Source organism: Enhydra lutris, unplaced genomic scaffold (genome assembly GCF_002288905.1).
Source record: "Enhydra lutris kenyoni isolate GAN:26980312 unplaced genomic scaffold, ASM228890v2 scaffoldscaffold37, whole genome shotgun sequence".
NCBI classification, from domain to species: Eukaryota; Metazoa; Chordata; class Mammalia; order Carnivora; family Mustelidae; genus Enhydra; species Enhydra lutris.
Genome location: NW_019154121.1, coordinates 20,522,727 through 20,546,792, shown reverse-complemented (window position 1 = coordinate 20,546,792; position 24,066 = coordinate 20,522,727).

The following is a 24,066-nucleotide window of genomic DNA, read 5'->3' as shown; positions in this document are numbered from 1 at the left end:
TTTGGGTACTTTCTAACTTTCCCACAATGACATTCATTACTTTCATAATAAATTTTTTTTTTAATGGCTGTGACCCCCCCTCTTCTACTTTATCCCTTTTTAATCCACCCTTCCTACTCCCCCTGAAGACTAACTGGCTTTTAAGCTTTATCTCTGAGAGTGAAATAAGAGGGCATTTAACAAATCAGGGTAAATTATCAGCTGGGCTGAAGAGGGGGAGAAGGTGTTCTTTCTCATGCAGGCAGATATGTTATTAGAGCTGTTGAAACTGTATATATTAAAGATGCTTGCTTTGCCCTTATTGATTCTAAGCTCTGTTACCAGGAAAAGAAAACCTACAGTGGGGCCAAGAAAGTGTGAGCCTTGAAAGGGCAAGTTTTAATTATGAAATGTATTTATTTGCAAGACCTCTTCTCTTCATAGTCCAGCAGTTGTTGTAAAATTGTTTCAGAAAGCAGGTACTTCAGGCAAGGAGACACGTGGGGGCAAGGGGCAATGCTTCATGCCTGGCATCTGATACATGTCAAATACACAAACAGGTTACATAGGATTGGAACACCCACTGATAAGCACCATCAAACCTTCACAATTAGAAGGCAAGAAAAGTGCCAGCCCGCAGATGTTCTCATTCTTTGGAAAGGTTGCTGTAAATGGCTCCCTGGTAAGGTTCCCTTAGTTCCTTGCTAGAACTAAGGAAAGAATGGGAGACATTCTTGGAAACCCCTCTATGTGACTCTGACCCTTCACATGTGAGTTCTGTTATTAACTCCTCAAGGTTACTCAGGAAGGAGGGTGAGTAAACTGGGGTGTGTGTGCTTCTGGCTCAACAGAATCAGAAGGGACCCCATTCTCCAGAATTCCAGGACCGTGCCTTTCCCAGAAAAACCCCGTTTTTAAAAGCCAAGGGAGTGAGGCTAGGTGTTATTCTCTGGGAGGTAACTTAGTTTAACCTGTGAGCTTTCTGGGAGTTTTATCTAACCTGTGAGCTGGCTTTCTGTCTTGAGGGAATTCAGTGCTAGTATGGGGGTTACGCTGTCTGCTAGAGAAGGAGAAAACCTCTGCTTGGTCTCCCACACATCTTCTCCTTTGGAAAAATAGTTGCATCTTTCTCTTTCCCCACCTTTACTTCAGTGTTCAGCAAAGTATTTGGTACTTAGGGGTTCTTAATAAATATTCCTGCATGGAGTGAAGAAACAGATACTAGTAACAAAATCGCTAGCATTTTACCCAGGACTGAGCAAAGGGCATTATCTCATTTAAATTTTAGAGCAATACCATGTGGTAGATATGGTTATTGCCCCTACTCCATAGGTGAGAAAACTGAAACATAAAAAAGTTAGGCAGTTTGTCCAGGGTCCTAATGATTAATAAATGGCAAAGCCAGATTCCAGCTTAGGTTGTTCTAAGTCCAGGATCTTAGCCACCATACTGTATTGGATGGACAAATGAATGAACAGATGGATGGATGGATGGATGGATACATGGATGGATGGATGGATGGATGGATGCATGGATGCATGGATGGAGGGAAGAATGGGTGGATGGATGGATGGATGGAAGGAAGGATGGATGGATGGATGGACAGATGGAATTAATGGCACTGGCAGTGAATGAGCTCTCCATGAACCCCTGTAGTACCTTTGATGTGGTTAATCTTGTCTAGAGCAGGTCATCCCATGACTTTCCATGCTTGCATCCTGTTTATTTCCTTCATCATATATTTCACAAGCTGCAATTATATGTGTGAATTTGTTTTACTTTTTTTTATTTTTTTTAAAGATTTTATTTATTTCATTTGACAGAGATCACAAATAAGCAGAGAGGTGGGGGTGGGAGGGAGTAGACTCTCTGCTGAGCAGACAGCCTGATGCGGGGCTTGATCCCAGGACCCTGAGGCCATGACCTGAGCCAAAGGCAGAGGCTTAACCTACTGAGCCACCCAGGCGCCCCTACTTTTTCTTTAAACATCTGCCCAACTTACAATATAAGTTGCAAACTCAGCTCCGTAAGTGTCTTGGTCACTTTTATGATCTGCAGCACCTAGCATAGTGAGTGAGTGAATGAATGTGGGCTCCATCCTTCTTCAGGGGTGGAGGGCCTGTGAGCGTGCATACACGAGCACTTGTGAAAGACAGGCATTTTGCATGAATTTACTCCCTCCCCTGCTGATGCTTACTTTCTGCCTTGGAGGTCATGTAGTTCGGGCAGTGGAGCTGAGATTCATAGGAGCACATTGTGGTTCCGATTGTGCTCCTCTCTGGACATTTGCACCCAGATGACAGGGCAAGCACTGATCAGAAAATAGCAGCATCTGCTGTGGCCAAGATGACTAGGTGGCAGAATCCCATGGTGGAAGCATCCTCTCTGATTAGGTCAGCCCTGGCTTTCACAGCAGAGAGGTGTTGTATCAGGGATATCACTTGCATAACATTTCTGTTCCAAGGGCTGCTGACAGGGTCTCCTCCAAGGGGGGCGGGGGGTCTCCTAAAGCTTTCCTCCTGAATGCTTGAGGCCATGTAATTCTTTTGAAAGAGGAAGCCTCAGCCAAGACCTCCTTTTTTGCTAATTTTTGTTTTGTCTCTTTTCTTACTTGCCTAACAAACTTCTTTGCCACTTGAGATGAATCTACCTTTTCTTCTGCAGGGTAGACCAGGTGGCAGAGGCTGGTCCTCTACAAAGCTAAATCAGATCCTTTTCCTAGTTTCAGCCCTCTGTAACCTTTACTAGAACTGTTTATTGGTTCAGAGGCCATTTGCCCAGAGGTAATCAGGAATGTAACAGATAAAGTAAACATAAAAGCAATCACAAAGGCCTTCACTAAATTACCAAGCCTCCGTAGGGTGATTCTAATGATTATGATACCAGACACTGACCTAATGCTTTATACATAGTCATACATTTAATCCATCTAACAGTCCTATAAAATAAAGTATATTACTACTCCCAAATCAGAATATAATCCAACATTCCTAGGACTTATCAGCCTGTGGGACAAAAGGAGTAGCATTAATGTTAATTCCCAAATAAACACTATTCTGGCCTGCATACTACTTTTTCCATATAACAATATATCTTGGAAATAAGTGCTTCCTCATTCTTTTTTATGATCACATACTATTTCCTTATATGGGTGTACCATCTGAATTTAATCATAGGGATCATGGTGATTATGATATATTCATTTAAATAAGTATCAAGCACTTAACCTAAGAATAGGTCCATATGAGCTACTCAAAAATTTTCCTAAGGGAATTAAATTATATAATTATCGGGTCTGTTGATTCTTAAAAAGAAGCAACCCATAAGAGGTTGAAGATTCAAATCAGTTGGGAAAGGATGAACCTTTCAATTAACAGTGCCATTATAACCAACAAATCATTTTGGAGGGAAAAAGATCCCTGTCGATTACAATATTCCTCTAAAATTTTTCATACTGAATATAAAAAATGAAATTAGAAAATTCTAGGAGCAAATAGGTGACAATTTACATTTTGGAGGTGAAGAAAGAAGCCATGTTTAAGTGTGACATGAAAAGGAAAAAAATTTTAAAGAAAATGTCAAAAACTTGACTGTACAAAATTTTTGAAATGTTTGTATATTTATAAAACCAAGACAAGAATAAAAGGAACAAAATGTTGAGGAAGTATCTGAAACATACACAAAAAATTGCTACTATCCTTAATATATAATGAGGTTTTACAAATGTATAAGAAAAAAAGACATCTCAATAGAAAAGTAGGCAAAGCACATTAAAAAGCTAGTTTAAAAAACTACAAAGCTAGGCAGATGATATATATTTAACTCACTTGTAACTCCAAGAAATGCTAGATACAATAATATTCAAAGTTTTTTTTTTCTTTTTGCTTATCAAATGAGAAAAGTATTAGAGAAGTATGACATGCCCAGAAAATAGTTACTCTCCTTATACTGCTAATAGGTAGATATTGGCACAAACTTTCTAAAAGAGGTTGTGCAGAGGTGAAGAGGTAAATGTAACCGCATTTAACTAAAACCTTTCCATTGTGTCAAGCTTTCAGCCAAGGAATCTATGTCTACATTTAAGGGAGTTAATTAAAAGAAAATGATCATGGATAGAATTATGTAAAGAATTACGTAAAGAGTTTGATCAGTGTTAGTAGTAATAGCAACAAACTGGAAACAATCTAAGTTGTCAACACATTAGTAAACGATCAATTGTATTATGGTACGTCATAGTATGATGAACTGTTATACAGCCATTATAGACCATGGTGAGAAGAATAATGAACTGGAAAGAATTTACAATACATATTTTTGTGACCTTTTTTTAACTTATTATAGAAAATGTGAGGCAAATACAAAGTTTGGTAAATCAATGATACTCATCACTTAATTTCAATGATTACTATTTTTTATTTTTATTTTATTTTTAAGTAGGCTCTGCACCCAACATAGGTCTTAAACCCGTGACCCTGAAATCAAGGGTTGTATGCTTTACCAACTGAGCCAGCCAGGCAGCCCTAATTTCAATGATTATAAAATTCATGGCCAATCTTGTTTTATCTATATTCCTCCCTACTTACTGCCTATTAGTTTGAAGAACATTTCAGGTACCATTTCATTTTGTCCATAAATATTTTAGTCAATATCTCTAAAACATATGAACTATTTTTTTAAAATAACCACAATATATTATTACACTTTAAAATAACAATAATTTTTTTTTAGATTTTATTTATTTATTTGACAGACAGAGATCACAAGTAGGCAGAGAGGCAGGCAGAGACAGAGAGAGGGGGAAGCAAGCTCCCTGCTCAGCAGAGAGCCCAGTGCGGGGCTCTATCCCAGGACCCTGGGATCATGACCTGAGCTGAAGGCAGAGGCTTTAACCCACCGAGCCACCCAGGTGCCCCTAGAATAACAATAATTTCTTAATGCCATCAATGGTCCAGTCACCATTCAAACTGCCCTGATTGTTTCATAAATCTTTATTTTTACAGTTTGTTTGTTTGCATCAGGATCCAATAAGCTTCATGCGTTGCAGTTTGTTGGTATAGCTACTAAGTCTCTTTTGATAGCCTTTCCTCCATTTATTTTTGCCCCCACTTATAAATTACTTCTTAAAGAGACAAGGTTGTTTGTCCAAGAGAGTTTCCAATAACCTGAATTTACTGAAGGCACTCTTCTGGTTTAACTGTTCTTCTACAACTTGTATTTCCTGTAAATTGGTAGTTAGTTCTAGAAGCTTGACCCAATTCAGAGTTAATTCTTTTGGATAAGACTGTCTAGATGTTATTGTGTACTGCACCTGTCTTTGTGATGTTAGTAGTCTGTGATGCTCATCAGCTAGATTCAGCACTCACTTAGAGGTTGTACTGGTCATATTCAGATTTATCGATATTCATTCCTTCTTCACTTTTAACTGAAATACTTCTATAAAGAAAACTTCCTTTCTTGACCTACTTGCTGACTAAACAGGCAGGATAAGTGTTTGATTCTTTGCTTTAACTTATCAGGTTCCCGAAGAATGATCTGTTTCCCTAGCATTCTCCAAAGATAAGCAAAGACATTATTTGTTTTGTTTTTAAGTGTCATTATGAGTTCATGTATGTAAATATAGTTGATGTATTTTCATTCATTTTAGTTATTGTGCATACTGATTTTCAAATTGCCCTTATCTTTGACCAATGGGAACATCTTCTTATTCACTTCCAAGTCTTTGATAGCCTCCTTCTCTCCCTCCCCCAACCCACCTGGACTAATAGGATGTTTCAGAACTGAGAACATGCATTTTAGGAGGACCCTAGTTCTTTTTAGTGGGAAATGGTAGTTAGAAACCAAAATCTTGCTACTAGAAGTTGCTTATTGCTACTGGGTTAGTATTATTTATCGCCTTTTTAAATTCGCAGGTTTAGGAAACTTTTTAAGAAGGAAAATTCACTATGTGTTTATCTCATTACTTCTAACTTAACTTCTTCAGTCCTCTATCTGTATTGCCCTTCTTCCATTACAAATAATAAATGAGGCTGTAGAAAAATATTTACTGATTTGTGAAAATAGCCACAATATTTATTTTGCTGGGAAATGATCTATGTATATATAAATCATAAATATATTTCATATGTATATATCAAAGATATAGAAGTTAGCAGTGATTATTTCTTGATAATGCAATTAAAGGTAATTTTTAGTTTCTTTTGGTATCTTTTTTTTGTGCCTTTTAGTATTTATAAGATTTCCATAATAAACCTATTTTATTTTTGTCAAAAGAAAATAAAATTGCTAAAAAAAAAAAAACAACAAAAATAAGCCAGATGGTATAAATTAGAGTAAAATGTCTGCCAATCTTATATGTGGGTAGAATAATGATATTCTATTACATCTACGGAGTGCTTTACAATTTACAAAGCATTTTACATCCATTAACTTTTGTGATCATCACAGCATTGTGAAGGAGTCAGAATAGGAAAACTGTCCTAAAGGAAAAGAAAATAGAGGTGTAAAAAGATCACACATGATGGAATCAAGGTTAGAATTCAGGGCTTCTGACTTCTTTTTTTTTTTTTTTTTTTTTAAGTAGGTTCCATGCCCAGTGTAGAGCCCAACGCAGGGCTTGAACTCACAACCCTGAAATCAAGACCTGAGCTGAGATCAAGAGTCAGACACTTAACTGAGTGAGCCACCCAGGTGCCCCAGAACTATCGACTTCTTGTTCAGTGTTCTCTCTCCTGCATAGTATCTGTCTCTGGGTGATTGTTATTATACCTTTGTTTTATAGTAAGACAAGAAGATCCTACAGTGTCTTCTCTGTTGCTTAGAATGTTATCCTCAGAACCTTCTTTCTGTAGCATGAGGTTTGGAGGCCCATAAAAATGCCAGAACTTATTGTTCAATTTAATTTTTATTTTTAATCAAAGTAATTCATTAACATAACTTTAAAAGTCAAGTATTCTAAAAGGATTTTAATGAAAAACAGCAGTCACCTGCCTTCCCATTCACCCCCTTACTCTACCTGATGGTCTTCCTCCCCAGAGGAAGCCACTTTCAACTATTTGAGCTGTTCCTTCTTGTTTTTATTTCCATATTACTAGATTATTTGTTTGTACGCAATTTCTGGATTTTTAATTCTTAGGTATTATCAACATACTTCTATTATTGAAGATAACTTAATTGTCCTTTTCTTCTTTACACAGACTTCCCTTTTCCTTATCTTCTCAATATACTGACTTCATAATCTTTGCTTAAATATTAGTATTTCCATCATTATGATTGTGCAAAAATTATTCTCAGCTGAGCCATGTACTATACTATGATGTTCTTTCTTGTGTGAATTTTTGTTTCCTCTTGAGTTACCAATGGGCTCTCTCACTTTTTTTTTTTTTTTAGATTTATTTAGTGTTTTAGGCACTTGTCACCATTTCATCTCCAAACTCTCTACCAAGTTATAACTCTTCTTTTGATACATTCCAATCCATCACATAATCTGCCAATTTCTTTTCTTTCCCTGTATCTGTTTACTTCCTTTCCTTTGTCATAGAAATGTAGTTTTCCATCTCCTCAGTGGTTCCAATGGGACCGTTGCTTTGGAGGCTTGGTGCTGGCCTTTGTTTCAGGGTCTTTTGTTTTACTGTATTTCTGGAAATTTGATTTGATTTATTTATATCTTTGAGTTCCACGTCTTCGCTTTTTTGTTTGTTTGTTTGTTTGTTTTTGGTTTTGTTTACCCTTCACACTGAGGAAAAAACATGTGGGAAGTGAAGTTCTTGAGTTCTTATTTGGCTGGACACAGAATTCTAGGCTAGAAATAAATTCCCTATAATTTTAAGGACACTGATGTTTCCATTGTCCTTTTGCTCCCAATGGTAAGAAACCTGACACTGTTTTTGCCTCTTTATCCTGTTTTTGTGAATTTCCCCCTGCCTGTACTACTCACTGAAATTTTTTTAGGATCTTCTCTTTTCTTCAGAAAATTTCTTCAGAAATCACACCATGAGTGGCAGGAGTCTTTTTTCCTCCACTGTGCTGAACTGTTGCTGAGTTCTTTTATTCCAGAAACTCTGAGGGATTTGTTCAATATCATTGCTGAGATGCCTGGGTGGCTCATTTGGTTAAGCATCTGCCTTCAGCTCAGGTCATGATCTCGGGGTCCTGGGATTGAGTCCCTCATCAGGCTTCTTGCTCAGCGGGGAGCCTGCTTCTCCCTCTGCCTGGTCTGCTTGCTGTTCCCCCTGCTGTGCTCTCTCACTCCCTGACAAATAAATAAATTCTTTAAAAAAATATTTCATTCCTGGGGCGCCTGGGTGGCTCAGTGGGTTAAAGCCTCTGCCTTCAGCTCAGGTCATGAACCCAGGGTCCTGGGATTGAGCCCCACATCGGGCTCTCTGCTCAGCAGGGAGCCTGCTTCCCCCTTTCTCTCTGCCTGCCTCTTTGACTACTTGTGATCTCTGTCTGTCAAAGAAATTTAAAAAATCTTTAAAAAAAATATTTCATTGCTGTTTTTCTTATTCCCTATTTCCAAAACTCCTGTTATTCAGATATTGGAGCTCATAGACCATTTCCAATTTTTTAATCTTCCCTTTCCTGTCTTTCATATTTTTATCTTTTTGTTCTTTCTGGGAGGTTTTCTCAGCTTTGTCTACCAACCCATTTGTTGACATTTTTATTTCTGCTGTCATATTTTTAATTTTCAGGACCTATTTCAGTAGTTTGGATATTTTTCTCTTTAAACAAAGCCTCTAGTTCTTGTTTCATGTACATATCTTTCTTTTCTGTGTAAGGATATTAATGATCTATTTTGCGAAATTTTCTACTGTTTCCTTCATTGTTCCTATGTTTTTGAGGCTTTAAAAATGTTATTTTGCTTTTGTGTTTATTTTTTATTGTAAGGGCTTTGCTCAGATATTGATGATCAATGACTACCCATGTCTATTTAAGGAAAAACTGATTGGAACTTTTAGCATGTACAGCAAAATCTTGCCTAGTGGGTTTGCCTGTAGGATCACCTGGCTAATTCGTTGTTAATTCCTTAACAGTATCTATCTGTAAGTCTTTTCTCAAGGGCCACTCAGTTTCACCAGAAAGGAATCTTCTAGTCTCTTGCCGAGAAGAGCAAGACTAGCTGCTAAGATTTTCTAGAAGCTTCATGGGGGAATGGAATTAGGAGGCAGTCTCACTATTTCTATACAGATTTCATTTACTTCTTTCATTCCTGTTTTCAGCACAATATTTCTACTCTTAGCTGCGCTGTTTTCCCCACAACCAGTTTCTCATTCACTAGTTCACTCTGGACAGTAGATCTCCAGTTACCTCCTTGTCCGAGGAGGAGGCAGACAATGAGAAGAAGAGCAGGACACAGGAGGAGGGAATCTTAAGACATTCAACCCCACCCAGAACCCACACTTTTAGAAGTGCCTGAGCTCCCGATTTCTGAGCTTTCCTGGGGCTCTGCAGTGAAATGAAATAGCTTATGGGCTTTCACCATGGAGAGCTCTGGTTTACTTCCTCTGGTCTGCCTAAGTCAATTATTTCTTGCCCATCCGCTTTATAGATCCCAAATCCTATTGTCTCCTCTCCAATTATTTTTTTTTCTTTGTGATTTTGTGTTTTGTGACTTTTATTCATTTGTTTCGTCTGAGTAGGTGTTGGGGAGGGAACAGGAGTAAAAGCCTACAGTAAACCCTCCTTGGGCAGCAGATGTCCAAACCCTTCTTTAAGGCCAGCACTTTAAGAGGCATTCAACCACCTTCAGGGGCTTGAGCTCCTTCTTGGAGAAGCACTGTGGCTCCGCTGTCCACACGCAGGGCCCTACAAGAATTTGGGAGTCTGACTTTCCTCACTTTTCAATAGCAGCTAATGGCGCCTGCTATTAGCTGCTATTGAAAAGCAGTGTAGTGTAGGTGTAGTGAGGATACCTGGGAAGCTATCTGGTCTGTGTTTTTGGCATCTAGTCCTTTGAAGAATATCAGCTATATCTTTTTTATATTATGGCTGCTGGCAGGCTGTGTTGGGGGTAGGAGGAAATATCATTGGGCTGTTGAGGGAGACAGTATTGCACAGGGAACTAGACAAGCCTCTTTTACAAATGCTTTGGTGACAAGTTCTGGCTTCTAGAAAGTGATAATGGTAATGACAATAACTAATTTTCCTAAGAATGTATATGCATTAATCACTGTACTTTGCATGGTATCTCAGTTAAACATGACGACAAGCTTATTAAAAAGTAGCATTATTATCTCCATTTTAGAAATGAGCCAATAGAGGGGTGGAGACATTCAATCACTTGTTCAATATCACACAACAAAGATCTGGCTGGTCTCAGATTAAAACCTGCAATCTGTCTAGAGCTGTTACTTGTAATACCAAGGTCAGAGCTTCTCAAACTTTATTGTACTCGCAAATCACCTGGGGATCTGTTATAGGGCCAATTCGAATTTGGTAGGTTTGGCATCAGGCTGAGACTCTGCTTTTCTGCCAAGCTCCCTGGTGACCCCTATGCTGCTGGTCCAGGGGTTGAACTTTAAGTAATGAAACTTCAGACTCTGGTCTCTCTAAGGCAGCTGTATCATGTGGCACCCAGCTGCCCAGGGACAAAAGAGGCCATACGGTCAGTAACGGTCCCCAATTCACTGCTTCCTCCCCATGTGTGCAGAAGCAGGACTGCCAGATACTCATTTCTCCCCGCCATACATATTCCCCATGAGTCCCTGGTGTGTCTCATGAGCACTCTCAGTCCTTTCTTCTGTGCAATACTTTCTTCTGCTTTGACTGCAAGATGCTCACTTCTTCCCACCAGCTTTGAAATCATGAGGGTAGCCCCTCACTGTCCCTGCTGCTTTTGAGGTCTTCCCTGAGCATGCCATATCTGGAACTGTCGCTAGGTGTTCTGCAACACAGGACCCTTGAGGTGTGGAAAGGGCGGTGACCCTCAGAGGTGCTGTGCTATGTTCCTTACAGAAATAGGGAGAATTCCCTTCCCACTCCAAGTCACCTGGATGCCCAGCAGCAGCCCTGAATCTTCCAGGTTCCTGGTGAAAATAGCCACCAGCTGCAGCCTGTAGGCTTACTGACCTGGGGAAATCAAACTGTCCTCCAGTGTCTCTTTCTCCCTGGTTGGCCTCTGCTCCCAGTAATCCTAGAATTCGCTACTCTGAAAGCGAGTCTAAGTCAGGCCAGCTTCCAACTTGGGTGGAAGGGGTGATGGTCCACTAACTTGCCAGACAGAGCTAGCTACGTGTGAACCTCAGTTCAGGATTAGTTAGAACCCTGCTCCACGTACGACACAAGCCTTCAGAAAGGAAATTAGGAGAGGCATCTAAAAGATTCAAGTGTATCAGAGGGCCAAGGGAAAATATTGGAATAAGACTGGGGTGTGAGGGGTGCCTGGGTGGCTCAGTGGGTTAAGGCTTTGCCTTCAGCTCGGGTCATGATCCCAGGGTTCTGGGATTGAGCCCCACATTGGGCTCTCTGCTCAGCAGGGAGCCTGCTTCCCTTCCTCTCTCTCTGTCTGCCTCTCTGACTACGTGTGATCTCTGTCAAACAAATAAATAAAATCTTAAAAAATAAATAAATTAAATAAATAAATAAAATTTAAAAAAAAAAGACTGGGGTCTGAGATTGGAGACCCACCTCTGTCTCTACTTAGCTGTGTGACCTTGGACTTTTCAGTCACCCTCTCTGATTGTTTCCAAAACTACAAAAATAAGGGGGAAGACTCACCCTTCCTCTCATTCTCAGTCTTCTCTGTGAAGTGTAGGAGTTGGACCGAATGTGAAGTGTCAAGTGAAGGAGTTGGACCACATGAACTCAAAAGAATATATGGAGGTTTCAAACCACGGGCTCTTGGGCTGTATTCAGCCCACAGGCATGTTCTGCTTGATCCTTATAGCATTTTTAAAATGTTGAATCAGTTGCCAGCCTTTAAAATTAAGAAGCTTTTGCAGAAAATCTGGTTTCCTGGCTTTTCTTGAAAGATCAGAAAATTGGCGGTAAGGGTCACACATTCCTGAAGAGCCACTATTGGCCTGAACTGCCTTGTGACTGTCCTTTTAAAGGGGCATGTGCCCTCTGCATTGTCGCAGCCCCAGCAGGCTGCTATTACCCATCTACGTCATCTTCAAAGTCCTGTATGGTGTTACGTTGGTATTTCCTGCATAGTGGTTGCTGTGGGTAGCTGGGCAATGGCAGGTTAGTAGTACTCATCCTTTCTAAGATGCAGTGTCCAAATTACAGAAAGGGGAAAATAAATGCTCATATTATCACATTGACTGTATTAATGAGACAGAGCTGAGGTCAGAGGACTTTTACTTAAAAGACCAATGAGTATCTATTTTCAGCTCTGTTGCATATTCTTTTTTTTTTTTAAAGATTTTATTTATTTATTTGACAGAGATCACAAGCAGGCAGAGAGGCAGGCAGAGAGAGAGGGGAAAGCAGGCTCCCCACTGAGCAGGGAGCCCGATGCGGGGCTCGATCCCAGGACACTGAGACCATGACCTGAGCTGTAGGCAAAGGCTTAACCCACTGAGCCACCCAGGTGCCCCATCTGCTGCATATTCTTGTACTTACTGCTTTTTGGTTTTTTGTTTGTTTGTTTGTCTTACAATCTTTTTAAAAGTGTGCATACTCTTAGCTCTCAGGCGGTATAAAAACAGGCTCCCAGGTGCTGACCCCTGGACTACATGGCATGAAGCACTTCCAATAATGCCTGTCCACAGGGAGCGTCAGTAAGTGTGCTTCTCATTATCGTGAGCTCAGCCCTCTCATCCTCTGACTCTGGGACCTGGGTGACTCCACAGTGCCCATCGGAAGTCCCCAGTGGCTGTTTTGATTCTCTCTGGACAACGCAGAGGCTGGCAGCATTTTGTCTGTTGAGACGTGTCCTTCCAAATAGGGGGAGCCCTGCATGAAAGAACGCATCAAAGCGGCACGACAAATACAGTGCAACTGTGTCGTCACCATGAAATCAAAGCCATTTTCTAGGCCATTTGCTACAGCACCATCCCCTCTCAAGTCATTCTGTCCAAAACATTCCCCAACAATCAGAGCTGGAAGAAGAGTTGGAGGCCCTTGAAAATCTGATTCCAGGTTCTCTAGCCTTCCTCTTTTGTCTCGGTCCCCCAACTCCCCTCCTCCCCGTCCCCTCCAAACAATACACCTCACGCTGTATTATTTATTATTTAACTTGAATGCCAGGGATGCAGCTTGTGATGAGAGACACTTGACAAAGTGAAATTGCATTGTGTGGCAGGCCTCTCCTGCATGTGACTTGGCGTAATTAAAAAAAAAAAAAAGAGAGAGAGATACATGATATTGTTTTCTCATTCAAAGAATGTGATGGCTGAGTCTAAAGAAATGTCAGTTATTTTCTGTGGTGTCCAAGGAACCCGAAGATAGCATGCATTTAAATAAAAGAGCCAAGGAGCACATCAAGAGATTGTTAAGAAGATACTTATTTTTGCTTGCTCGTCCTTCACCAAGAAACAGACCAAAATTGTATATAGGGGCATGGTCAAGTTCCTTGAAGGCCTTTGACCTTGATTTCCTTGATCTGGACTCTGTGCATCATGTTTAGGGGGACTTAACCACTCTTCCACTCATGTAGCAAACACTGCCTGAGCACCTACTATGTGTCAGACCCTGCACTAAGTACTAGAAATGGAGGGATGAATGAATCAAGGGCCCTCAAATCCAAGAATTTAATGGTCTAGTGAGGAAGACAGGTGTGTTAAGGAGTCTCAATGTAAAGTATTCATTACTACTATTATAGAGAGAACACTTAGTAAGCACTTGCTACATGCCAGGCATTCTTTTAGGTGTTGTTTATAAGATTTATTCAGTCAGTCCTCTCAACAATCCTAAGGGCTGCATGCCATTATACATTTCCATTTCAGAGATGGAGAAAGTGAGGCCAGAGGCTAGGCAAGTCTTAATTCTTTAGGACATAACTAGTAAGGGGTAGGGCTCTGATTCAAATGCAAAGAACCTGACTTCAGGCCCAGAGCCCTTGAAAGACACAAAACAGCCTCTTAATGAAGGGCTTGGATTACATTCTGGGAACACAACTCAGAAAAGCCCCTAATTCCGCCTGTAGGGGTCGGGGAATACATGAGACAACATGACATTTGTCTGAAAGATTCCCTTCCCAGGGAAGCCGGGCAGGACATTTTAGGCAGAGGAGAAGCATATGCTTAGAGGCTGATATTTTAACAGACCCAAAAAAGAGAATATTCAAACCTGACTGTTGTGCTTCACCTTTTTTTTTACAAAAAAACAAACAAACAAACAAAAAAAACCCAACACTCAGAATTATCAGCAGTGGCTTATTCAGTATCAGTTTTCCATGCAGTTCTAGAACTTCAGGAGGGCAGGTGCCTGTCTTATTGACTACTGTATGCCTAATTCCCAGCACATGCTTAATAAATACATTTTGAGATGAAAAAACAAATCTAGTTAAGGTTACAGAGCAGGATGAGGATCAAGCTAATATTATATCCACTATGGACAAGGGTTATGGCTGAGCTTTGTTTTATACCCATAGTAGCATTTTAAACTTCTCATTTCACACTGCTTTTATTTTAGACATGCCCATGGCATTCTTAAAAGGCTTTAAAAGCACAGTATTGTCAAAACTCCCATTACTGTATGTATCAGTAACATTCAGTACATATATCTGAAGCAATTATTCTGTGCATAGAATTCTAAGCATAATGCTCTACTTTACCCATGATAGCCATTAATTAGATGGGATGAAATGATGTTACAGTTGCATGCAGCCCGTTTTTAAGTGCAAATCCGTGTGTGAGAAGAAAGGAACTTTCTTTTTTTCCCCTGTAGTAGGAAATCATGTCAATGGCCAACGTAGACACCTCCTAAGTAGGCTTTCCTAGGGAAGCTGGCAGGACTGTCTAAAGAAAAGAAATGTTTTAACTTTGCTAGTCAGATAGGCAAAGGTGTCTAAGACTGGGGCTAAGAGGGAAAATATGTGATCCAACGGCCAAAACCTTGGGGAAGGTACCTAGAAGGTTTGGCAATCCCATGATTTCCTTTTAACATTACATCTTTGCAAGTATCAGATTTCTCAATGTGATATTTGTAAAGATATCATTGAGAACCGCATCTGTCTGGAAGGCCATTCCAACTCTTATGGATATTGAAAGCATGGGGCAAGGCATAGAGTCAGGTGAGTTGAAGGGGAAATCTTTTCATCAATTCTGGTTTTTGAACATCTCTGTGAATCTGGGACCCCGTCCTGGTAATTTTTTCCCACCAATCATCATTTTTGATTAGGAAATTATTATAGAAGAGGGAACCCTCTCACGCTGTTGGTGGGAATGCAAATTGGTGCAGCCACTCTGGAAAACAGTATGGAGTTTCCTCAAAAAGTTAAAAATAGATCTACCTATGACCCAGCAAATGCACTACTAGGTATTTACCCAAAGGATACAAAAATACAGATTCAAAGGGATATATGCTCCCAGATGTTTACATCAGCATTGGCATTATCAGCAATCAACATCAACAAGAGCCCAACTATGGAAAGAGCCCAAGTGTCCATTGATTGATGAAGGGATAAAGAAAATATGGTATATACGTATAATGGAATATTACAGAGCCATCCAAAAGAATGAAATCTTGCCATTTGCAACAACGCATATGGAACTAGAGAGTATTATGCTAAGTGAAATAAGACAGTCAGAAAAATACAAATACCATATGATTTCATACTCATATGTGGAATTTAGGGAACAAAACAGTTGAACAAAAGCGGGGGGGGAGAGGGAAGCAAACCAGAAGAGACTCTTGGCAATAGAGAAAAAACTGAGGGTTGATGGAGGGAGGTGGGTAGGCGACGGGCTAAATGGGTGATGGGAATTAAGGAGGCACTTGTTATGATGAGCACAGGTGTTGTATATAAGTGAGGAATCACAAAATTCTACTCCTGAAACCAATATTACACTATATGTTAACTAACTAGAATTGAAATGAAAATTTAGAAGAAAAAATTTAAAAAAAAAGGATAATTACTGTAAAAGAATGACTCAGATGTTTAAGTCGAGATATTTGACTTTCCCCTGAAATAATTACCCAAGACTGGGTTAAAGACAGCTTTTTCTTTACAATTATGCAGATAAGACATTATTATAATTCCCAGGCATGTAGTGCATACAGTAGAGCCCTGAGATCCCGATCAGTGTCCATTGCTGTCTGCAGGGGGCGCTACCCTCGCAAATGAAGGCAGCCCTTTCCGGAAGCTACCCCAGAGATAAGCTTCCCCTCTGGATAACAGTGGATCTTCAGACATTTACATATACCCATGGAGGAAGAAAAGAGGAGAGCTTTTCATGTGTCTTCAGGCAAACAGGAGGCTGGCACTGACCAGCATTCCATCCCCTCTCTGATTACATTTCCCAGTCTGAGAGCGGAACAGGAATGGCAGCAACAGGCACATGTCCCTTCAGAACGAAAACAAAGCAAGTGGTGACTTGCCTAACCCTGGACTTGGAAAGACGTTTATAGTTGGAAACCATGTGTTATCTGGCTCTGCCATGAGCTCCAAGACAATATGAATGATGAGAATCCTTCTTTTTAGGATGAGAATTATTCTTGTCTTCATCCCACACATATTTATTGTGTGTTCACAGTGCCCTAGCCACCGTGCTATGCACTAAGGAGGCCACGGAGAGCAAATGCAGATATGGCCCCTGGGGAGGACGTCACAGCTTACCAGATTCATCCTTGTATGTTACCTCAGAAATGGGAAATAGGCATTGCTGGTGACTCCATGTTACAGATAAAGAAATTGAAGCCAACAGCCAGAAAACCTGAGTGTAATGTGCCGGAGTGGAGCTCAGAGTTACACTCGGATAGCCTGGCTGGAAAGCCAGGGCGCTTTGCACTGTGGCTGTGGTCTCCCCATTTCTGTACCAGCAACAGGTATCACCAGCAACAGGACACATAGGTGTCCACAGAAAGTTGGGCAGCTGACAAAGAATGTTTGCTTATTTAATTTTATTTGGTGGACCACAGTTCTGTCTGCAGGTATTTTTATTAGTATTATATCTATATTTCATTGATAAAATTGACCCAGAGAGGAATGGTGGTCTGCCCAAGATCGCCCAGAAATAGCCAGAGCTGAGAGACCAGATTCTGAGATTCTGATGCCAAGCTCTGTCTGCCATATGTCAACTCCTGGTTTCAATATTTTTAAATTCAGAATTCTTGAGCCATGTTTTCCCTGTTTTAGATTATTGCCATAACCTTTGCAAATTATAATTAAATTCCTGCTAATAGGCCATTTTGTGACAAAACCTCAATAATCAGTGAACCAGGGCCTACAGGCTTGCACAATTATTTATGGTTAACTCTGAGGGCTGTTATTATTTAATCTATCTGTGCTCCAGGAAACCGTTTACTCTATCTGCAAGCTGGCTACTCCACTACGTTTCTCTTTACCCCCACCTCAGCAAAAAGGGAGAAGCCAGCTCCTAGCATATGGAAGCATTTCGACACTGCTAGATTTTCTGATGAGGGTAGGGTGGGATGGTGGAAGTGTGATTTGCAACCATGTGTCAGAAGAAATACATCTATTTGAGTGAGGCTCACTGGCCCAGGTTCCATGTGGCAAAAGTTGTCTCCAGAAGAGAATTTTTCCTTCCACGTTACCACACTTGACCATTTTGGGAAAATGGCTGCTTTCTGAATCTGCTTTACACTTGTGAGGACCCCAAATCCAGAAAACCCTGGCTTTTTGTTCTTATACTAATGCTGACGATGCTCTGGTAAGCTAAGGTTTCTTTCTGCTCTCTGCTTCCACACGGGGCACCAACAGGAGATGGGGCCTTCCTTCAAGTCTAGCAGCTCCGTTTGGGACCCCACTAGAGGTTTCTCTTAAGTAAATTAAATGGATAAATATGTAAGTACTGTCTGAGTAGATGGTACCTTTAACCTTGTAATTCCCAACATGATAATTTTATGAGTAAACCTATACATAATACATTATTCTATTCTCAAATGAAAAAAAAAAAGGCTTCTAAAGCTGCAGAGGGCGTGACAATATGACACATACCGTTAGTGTTCTAAGAAGTATCCACTTTTCTTCTTCAAACGTTGCCTTTCCCTTTGTTTGGACTGACATTTTTAGGGCACTGGTCTAATGCACCAGATAAAGACCTCTCAGCTACATACATACTTCCCATCTAATTTGCTGTTTAGAAATATGTATAGGCAGAAATCAGAGGCATCGTCTGCCTGATGCGGAAGGATGTGTGGACTATTCTAAACCAGAGGGTCTGACTCTATTTCCCCGGCTTTGTCATTTTAACGGCAGCTTAAAAGTAATTACATGTATGGCTCTCCTCCTGGTTTTCTAAGAGCCCCCCACAAACATTGCTCACTTATTCCTTATAACATTTCCAGCACAAAGGCTAAGTGGGTGGGTTATTATATTCCTCGTTTCACAGATGAGTCGACTGAGGATCAGAGAGTCTAGGTAACTTCTCTTCGTTACGTGAAGAGGGAATGATTTGAATTCAACTCTGTCTTGACTCTCCTGCAGAACTCACCCCCTTCCTGGGGGTGTGCTGGTATTCAGCGCACCTTCCTATGGTGTGGAAGAAGGAACAACGGACTGGAAGTCAAGCGACAGAGAGGTTTGCTCTGACTTGGCTGTGGGGCCTGAGGAGGTCAGAGACCTGCGCTGGGAATCTCAGCCCATGCATTTATAGAACAAGGGGGCTGATCTAGGGACCATCTGGAAGGTCTCCCCCTTCTCAGATGCCCTACAGAAGGGCTCTATACTATAGGCAATGACAAAAGAAGTTTTTCATCTTGATTCTTAAATTTTATTTACTGCCTTTCAAGTATGTCATAGAAATCAAATACATAAATACTTAAGGATTATGACAGTATTTCTTAAAATACTCAGAAGGAGGCCAAGGATTGAAGTTTTATTTAATCTGACATTGCCATTGAAATGTTCACATTTATATCTTCTTCCCCAGTATGACTTAACTCCTTAATGGCCAAGTTGATGGTCCTGGCATGACTGTTCCCCCTCCCTGCTAGCATGCCCACCGCCCGCCCACCCGCCGCCTCGCTTTCTCTACCTCAGGGACTACTACAGTGTCTGCTGCCCAGTAGTTACTCAATAAAGAGCTACAGTTTCATTTTGTTATTATTATATTCTTACTTAATTCTGTCTAAGACCTCATAAAGCCACGAGGATTTTCCAACATGAGTTTAAAAAAGTATTAATAATTAATGCCTCCCATAATAAAGTAACTCTTTATGGTAACATAGTGAATCAGTATTATCACATAAGCAAACTATGCTCAGATAACAAGGCAGATCAATTAAAAACAGGGCCACCTCCTAGAAAGATGTGAAGAGTTTCCAATGTGAAGGGGACTGAATACAGTATAAATAGGCATGGCTGCTTTTCCAGGACACTTCTGACTTCCTGTAATTTCATTTTTTTTTTTTTCAACAAAGGCAAATCATTAAATGTGCAATAGGATGTGATTCTACTTTTGTACCTTTGTTAGATTTTCATGTATCAAAACTCATTGGTCAGAAGAAGACAAATGCTTTCTCTCCATTTTGCTTGGAAGAAATTAGGTCCCTGTTACTTGGTGGCACCAGAGACTTGGGTGGACTGGCACACACACGATCCTCTGTGTTATATCATGTGAGACCCGAAAGACATACTGCAAATCAACATCTATCCAAAGCTGCGAGGCAATGAGCGTCTGCCACGGATGAAGTATTGTACTGTTTACAATAATCCCACAAGCTGACTCTTATCCCCATTTTATACGCAAGGAAAATAAGTCCCAAAGCCACACCACTAGGAACCGGCAGAGCAGAGTCAGACTGTGATCCGTTGAGCTCCAGAGTCCAAGCTCTTTCCACTACCTCTGAGCTGCTCGCTGCTAAGGGGCCCGGATTTCTTCCTCCGTGCAGAATTCACTGGGTCCAAAATAAGCTAAAAACCATTGCCTCAAAATGACAGGGGAAATCAAGTTGGTCAGATGTGACCCAGAGCAAAGATCTAATTCAAAATCATTTGGTTTCCTATCTGCCACCTGAGACCACAGTCATATCCCTCCCGCGGCCAGGCTTGATGGGAAGCATGCACTTCTCCACACACACAGACATCCTCTCTCAGACTCACTTTTCAGAACCAGCATTTAGGGAGACCCTGCTGCCAAATGACTTCCCAGTTACTAACACTGAAAATCGCACTTGGTACACGACAGTAGAAAACACCTGTGCCTGCTTACTCAAAATGCCTGTTCCCGGATTTTTCGCAGAACCCTGCTCTCTAATCCGCCCTGCGCCTGCCTCTCCAGAACCCCGGGGCACGTCTCAGAAGCAAATGTTCAATTTGTTCTAATGATGCAAGAGGGAGAAAGAGCCTCTTGAAGGTTGATAGCCGATAGCTACCTAGCTACCTGATAAAATTCATGGGCCTCATCCTTTGCCACAGCTCACGTTTTATTTTTATATTAAAAACAAACTCGAAAATGTTGCAAGTGAGTATCTGATCTCTGAATGAGAAAGCACTTCTAAGGATAATAATGGGAAGATATCACAATTAAAGATATAGGAGATTGACTACATAAGGCTTAAATTTCTGCACGTCAAAAAATTCATTAAAAAATAAAAAGCAGGGGCGCCTGGGTGGCTCAGTGGGTTAAGCCGCTGCCTTCGGCTCAGGTCATGATCTCAGGGTCCTGGGATCGAGCCCCGCATCGGGCTCTCTGCTCGGCAAGGAGCTTGCTTCCTCCTCTCTCTCTGCCTGCCTCTGCCTGCTTGTGATCTCTGTCAAATAAATTAAAAAAAAAAAATTAAAAAAAAAATAAAATAAAATAAAAAGCAAATAACACGGAGGAAGTATTTTTGAGAAGTGACAAAGGCCTAGTATCTTTCTTAGAGATGGCTCTTTTATGAATGGGTGGGAAGAAAAGGACAAGGGGCATGAATTCAGAGCAGAATAAAGACAAACGGCTAATAAATGTGAAACAGGGCTACATCTCACTAATAGTCAAAGAAATGTACATTAAAACACTATTAAAGCAGTAGTTTTTTTATAGCAATATGTCACAGGTGAAAAAGAAACGAATTCCCAGTGTTCATAAGCTTGTGGGATACTTTCACTTTTGTGGATTTGATACATGCATACTTGCCTCTCATTATTGTTCTCCTTTGCATTTCTTTGACTTCAAAAAGTTTTTGAAATTGCAATTAATTGCATTAATTGCAATTTTGACAATCCATATTAAGGAAGTACTCAAAGATGGAAATATGTATTATGTCTGTTTAGCACAGCATTCTTTACATTAACAAAAATTGGGGAGCAAGGAGACCTAAATGCCTAGGAAAGAGGACTGGCTAAATGAAATATGGTCCAGGTATCACCATGTAAGCACAAACACTGCCATAACAAAACGCTATGATGACATTAGAACATGCTGGTGACATATATATACATTCATATGCACATATACACAATATAATCTCAACTGCTTAAAATGTTTCCTTTGCATAGAACACACACAAAGATGAAGGAAATTCACAAGGGTGCTACAGTGATGATTTTGGGGTGGAAGAAACATGGTATTTTAGGTGTCTTATTTTCTTCTTTACATTTAATATTTTCTATAAGAAACATGTATTGCCTGATCATCAAGAAAAAACTCCCCACATTTTAATCAACAGATCAGAAAAGAAAATATGTAGACAACCTATGTTGGAGGCCCACCAAGAAAGTCTCAACACAGACCTCAGCCCCCAAGAGCTCCACACAGAGCCTATCATGCAGAGCTGCTGCTGAGTCAGACTGGGGATCCTTAAGGGCAGGGGTATGAACTTCCTAGAGATAAGCCTTAACCAGAGCTGAAGTCAAGACAAGAGAGTCGGAGGGTGCCTATTTACCTCCATTACACCATGGACATGGTAACATGCAAAATGCATTTTTAAAAAATTTTTTAAAGATTTTTTTAATTATTTATTTGACAGAGATCTCAAATAGGGAGAGAGGCAGGCGGGGGCAGGTGGGGGAGGGGGATGGAGGCTCCCTGCCTAGCAGAGAGCCCGACGTGGGGCTCGATCCCAGGACCCTGGGACCATGACCTGAGCCCTGAGCCGAAGGCAGAGGCTTTAACCACTGAGCCACCCAGGTGCCCCGCAAAAGGCGTTTTGATATTTACTTAAAAGTGGGATGCAATGCCAGGGAGACATTTGCTACCGCGAAGGTAAAATGTCGTTAGTTACAATTTGACTTGATGAGTAGAAACACGCTGTGCTGAAAAAGCACTATTACTTAATATAAAGATTATTTTTAGAACTGTAAAAATGTTTTACTTAATGTGATATACATACATCATTGGACATTTAGAAAATACAAAAAAACACAGAGAAGAAAAAAAAATTAGAGCCACTCTATGATGATGACCACAATCCAAATTTTGTTGTATTTCTACACTTCAGATGGTATTTTTATTTTTATTGATTTGGTTTTACTCTTTTGTCTCTCTTTATAGTTGAGATCGTAATATAGCTTATTTCCTCAAGAAAGAACTTTAATTTTTTATTTTTTTTAAAAAGATTTTATTTATTTATTTGACAGACAGAGATCACAAGTAGGCAGAGAGGCAAGCACAGAGAGAGGAGGAAGCAGGCTCCTCGCTAAGCAGAGAGCCCGATGGAGGGCTGGATCCCAGGACTCTGAGATCATGACTTGAGCCTAAAGCAGAGGCTTTAACCCACTGAGCCACCCAGGCGCCCCAAGAAAGAACTTTTAAGTTAACCCGTTGCTCCTTTGTTTTTTGCATGGGAGGAAAGATCATCAGAAAGTTAAGGGAACTGTAATTCATTAAGTGACTAGGTGAGGGTGGGTGGGAGAGAGAAAGAGAAATGCTTATCCCTACCAGGAAAGGAAGAAGCAACCCAGCTTAGAGGTTTATAGAGAAATCCATAGGACAAAACTGACCAGCAAACACTACTGCAATAAATTTGAAAACACACAGTAGAGATACTTCTGTCACCTAACTTTGATCGGTATATTTGAAAAGACTTTGGAATTTTTTTTTTTCTCCTCTTTTGGAAACTGAGGCTTCAGGTTCGATACATTCATGAACTCCTATCCTCAGGACCGACATGAGGCAGGGAATCTAACTCATAATTTGAGGTTCTGAAGGGCATAACTTTCAAACCATCAAAACAGATACTGTATCCAAAAGGACGGAGAAAGACAAATACCATATGATTTCACTTAAACGTGAAATGTAAAAAACAAAACACACAAAAACCAAACAGACTCTTAAATACAAGAGAACAAACTGGTGATTGCCAGAAAGGATATGGGTGGGAGAATGGGTGAAATAGGTAAAGGGAATTAAGAGGTACATGCTTCCAGTTATAAAATAAATGAGTCATAGAGATGAAAAGTACAGCCTAGGGAATATAGTCAATAATATTGCAATAACGTTGGTGACAGATGGTGAGTACACTGATCGTGGGGAGAACTGGGTAATATATAGAATTAGCGAATCACTACTTTGCACACTTGAAACTAACATGACATTGTATGTTAATGACACTTCAACAACAGAAAAAGAAGAACGGGGTCAATCATCGTTTTTATGGTGGTTCCTATCCTAACCACCAATACTCAGTATTACGTGTTTGGGACTGTGATTGCCATACGTGGCCGTCATAGCCGGCAGAGTCTCCTCAGCCAAGGACATTTTATCCCCAAATTTCACTGCTCTTGCAAGGAGATTCTGGTCCTGAGATAAGTATTTGAGGATGGTGTTTGCAACACCACCGGAGCCTTGAGAAATTTCTAATATTTGAGTAGCATCCAGGGAATGTACTCACTTATCTCCACCCATCATTTTGAAAAACAAAGAGTGAACAAGAGTGAACAATGACACAAAAGAAGATGAGCAATGGGAAGCTTTTTTGCAGAAAAAACAGGGCCCCAGTATCAGGGAAATGATGTTAAAAAACAGATTTCGATTTTGTTTGTTCTTTGAGGCCTTTGTTTTTATAATTAGGGATTCTGAATAATAAAGGCCAACATAT